The sequence below is a fragment of the Schistocerca nitens genome, chromosome 2 (genome assembly GCF_023898315.1).
Source record: "Schistocerca nitens isolate TAMUIC-IGC-003100 chromosome 2, iqSchNite1.1, whole genome shotgun sequence".
NCBI classification, from domain to species: domain Eukaryota; kingdom Metazoa; phylum Arthropoda; class Insecta; order Orthoptera; family Acrididae; genus Schistocerca; species Schistocerca nitens.
The window spans coordinates 347,005,230-347,009,379 of record NC_064615.1 but is presented as its reverse complement, the minus strand read 5'-3'; the positions used below and the strand labels follow the sequence as shown (position 1 = coordinate 347,009,379).

General features: G+C 41.0%; 1 pseudogene; it reads left to right on the top strand.

Annotated features, from left to right (window-relative positions):
* The first annotated feature begins 689 nt into the window (after window positions 1-689).
* On the top strand, window positions 690-807 carry LOC126238700 (5S ribosomal RNA; annotated as a pseudogene).
* The last annotated feature ends 3,343 nt before the right edge of the window (window positions 808-4,150 follow it).

The window sequence follows — 4,150 nt, the reverse complement described above, 5'->3', positions numbered from 1 at the left end:
AGGAGGTTAAAGGAGGTAGAAGTCGTAGAGGGAGATTATGGCTTGATTTCGGTAATCGGGTTCCAAAGGATGTAATATGCAGTAGTTTCGTACGTATACAGTTGAACTCTACCAGAACTACAGTCTGGTAGTTTTGCCGCGCTTCGCAATGGACGTAGTAAATGGTAGGATTGCCTAGAGTATTGTTAACGTTGGCTGGTGAAGAAATGCACATGAGTGTGTAAGTGAAACTGGGAGCAGACGACTTCTCTTTGTTTTTTTATTTGCTTCTTTTGCACATAATTAGAACTGCAGATTATACAGTGTTAGTCCACTGCGTATTTTACGTCCTTTCCTAATACAAATTCATTTTATAAGTAATAAAAATTAGTTTATAGCATTATTTATCTACGTTTTTGTTGAGGAAATTTCGTTTTTTAGCTCTATATGCTAAATTTGTATAGTTTTCTTTATTTTTATTACAATAGCCATCCATTTCATGTTACAAACCAGCAATTTTCGAATGAAGCCTTAATTAAAATCTGACATTTTTAATTTTGCTGTAAATACTGTTTACGTTTCAGTAAGAGAAAGGAGGATAACTATGCAGAACAAGCATGTTCCATAGGTCCCATGGGTCCTTTTATATCCTCACCGAGTTTCTAGACGGTTCACCACTTACGATTTTTACGGGCGTCTAGTAAGACACTGGCAACGGCCTTGCCGCAGTGGAAACACCGGTTCCCGTAAGATCACCGAAGTTAAGCGCTGTCGGGCGCGGCCGGCGCTTGGATGGGTGACCGTCAGGGCCGCCATGCGCTGTTGCCATTTTTCGGGGTGCACTCAGCCTCGTGATGCCAATTGACGAGCTACTCGACCGAATAGTGGCGGCTCCGGTCAAAGAAAACCATCATGACGACCGGGAGAGCGGTGTGCTGACCACATGCCCCTCCTATCCACATCCTCATCTGAGGATGACACGGCGGTCGGATGGTCCCGATGGGCCACTTGTGGCCTGATGGCGGAGTGCATTTTTCTAGTAAGACACTGGTCGTATATGCAAAGAAAGCAATCGTTATGAGGTATGCATCACACTTAACATACAGGAATACAGGTACTACTTTAATTGGCCAAAACTGTTAGGAGAACTACAGCCACGTATGCTTGCTTACGATAGTCTACAGTTGCCTAGAGTAGTTCCACAACTCTATGCATACATGAAGCGGCGTGCACAGGATAGACTAACGTGAAGAGCTGCATCAAATCAGTCTTTGCACTGAGCACCACACAACAGCACAATTTTTGAATGTGATACTGTTTGAAAAAGCAGATTATCCTGTATTCAGCGATAGTCAGATGTCTCTGTGAGTCTGTTGCCAATTCACCATCATCCACTGGCACATTTGTACGTCAACTCACATCTCATAAAAGTTTTTTGACGGTCAGTAACTCGACATACACTCACTAAAGCTACAACCCTTCACAGTACTAAAGCTACAACCTTTTACAGTGCCTGACGCCGTCGAGTCACTGGCAAAAGTTATGCTGGCAATAAATCAGTGTGCAACCAGAGGAGCTGTTCGATTGTTGTAAATGTCAAATTGCTCAAATGGCTCTGAGCACTATGGGACTTACATCTGAGGTCATCAGTCCCCTAGAACTTAGAACTACTTAAACCTAACTAACCTAAGGACATCACACATATCCATGCCCGGGGCAGGATTCGATCCTGCGACCGTAGCGGTCGCGCTGTTCCAGACTGTAGCGCCTAGAACCGCTCGACCTCCCCGGCCGGCGTTGTAAATGTCCTTTTACAGTTTTGGAACACCCTTGTGCCTTACAGTAACATAAAAAATTGATATTTCCTTGCTGTTCCGCGGACGTTTAAATCAATAGTGAACCTATTTTAGGCTCACAAGCTTTGTTCGGCATATTTTCTCCCAATATGTGACAGGATATTTTTGCAGTTTATAATCAAAATTTAACAAAATTGATTGAAGAAACTGAAATAAAAATTGATAGCACTGACCCTTTCCGACAGCTCCTTCCACGTGCAAATGCATATTTTTAACAGCCATCCTCCAATTACACATTGTTCCCGTCACCAAAAGTTTTGCATAATTTCTTGTTTATGATGGGTAATGCTATAGTGTGCTCTTGTACATGCGCTACGTTTTTAAATGAACATCCATTTGCCTTTTCAACGTGCCATCTGAATATATTAAGAATTCGGAGTGCGCAGATCCGACAGCCCCGGAACTGCCTTTAGCAGTCAGTCAGACTGTATGAGAGTTGTAATCACGGTGTCACACAGTTTGTTGCCATATTGCAGTTACTGAAGGGCGCTTTCAGCCCTGCAGTTACATTCATTACTTTCACTGTCAGAATCCACGAGTAATTACCAGCTTGAAATTAAGGGCAATCACGAGCGAGTTTATCACTTCGAACTAGTTGGATAATTACACATGATGGAAACAATCAGTCTGTGACGGTAACGGAGAGTGAGGTAGAATATGTTGTGTGGCTGCCACGTAAATCAAACGTATGTGCAGCTGCATTTCAACCTAAATGAAGGTATTCGAAGTATCAAGTTAAATTATAATTTTTTCTGTATGTAAGCTAAGTGAGACTTGACACGACACACCATCTTGTCCACACAGAACAACAACACTCGGAGGACTTTCATCGTCTGAGTCTTCCCCACCCTCCAGTTTTGTTTTCAATATTTCAGTATTTCGGCAATCATCCCTGTACTCAGCTTAGGCTCTTGAGGTTCGACTCGAATGAAATTATTCATTATTCCAATCGTTATAAGTTCGACGTCTATTGGATGAATGGCTGCTGTACAATTCTTTATGTGTAACGGCCTTCATTTAAGTACATCCATGTAGCTCTTTCACGTTTTGTAATGTCATCTAACCAGCTTCTATTAGGTCGTGTCTCGATACTTTCGTTATCATTTGGAATGTAGCAAAAACCTCCCTTCCACTACTTGCTATTCATTCACCTGGGTACATGTCTTCTACTCAGTCTGTTGCCTCATCCATCTGTTTTCTTTTTTTTTTTTTCTTTATCATGTTTCTCCCAGTAATTTCTAACATACATCACTGAATTGACCACTGAGTAACTGTCAATTTTTGAATGGTTTTCGAATTAAAAGTCCCTGCTTCACTGCCGTAAGTCAAAACTGATAATGTGTGCTCTGTGTAAACTTTCCGTTTCAGACGCGTCTTCATACCTTACGTATGAAATTTTGTAGGACAGAAGAGGTGTTCGCTATGTCACTAATAAAAACTGCGGAGGTATTCAAAAGTGGGTGAAAAATTCTCCATTTATTGCGCATTATGGTGAATGCATACTGTAAAAATCGTCTTACTTTACTTAAGCAACTAGTTAAAAATAAGCTTATTGAGGTCAAGTTCTCGGCCACCATAGGGACGTAGTAAATTATTATACAATCCAAACGCTTCATCCTGTACGAATACGTAAGCCAGTTATCCTGAAATGTTCGGGAATGCACTGAGAAGAAGTAGATTCAGTGTGTTTCTTTGAAACTTTTTCCATAACGACGTCTCTTTCAGTACAGTTGAGTCACAATTTTACCATATGCAACATCATAATTTGGTCCATTACTCCCATAATTACTAACAAATTGTACTCTTTATAACTGAAAAACACTGAATTATTTTCTTATGGTCTAGTAATTCTGAAATGTTTAGAGTCAGTGGCCCCTATGCAGATTAGAAAATTTGCAGTAATTTCAGAGCGACTTTCTACATTGACCTGGTTATGTTCCTTCAGACTGGGAATGTATGTGTTATACGATAACAACTACATCTTCATGCAATTTACCATCGATGGCTCCTATGCAATTTGGAAAATATAGTTCGCTGTTACTATTTGAGTTTACATATTGCCATTTTGTGATTTGGAGGTAGTGAGTGGAGCTGTGAACGCTATAAAATAGAGTGCTAAGTGGAGAAATCGGAGCATTTTCGACATATTCTTCTATTTGACTTCTATAGAGGGCAACAACAACGGAGGCAGCCATATATATTTGCGCCGTGAATGACGAAATGCCACTGGACAGAGCACGACAAGAAAATGGTTTTCCCCCTTTGAGGAGGCTCGTTTCAACATCAGTGACTCTCCCATGTTCAGGAAGACGTTC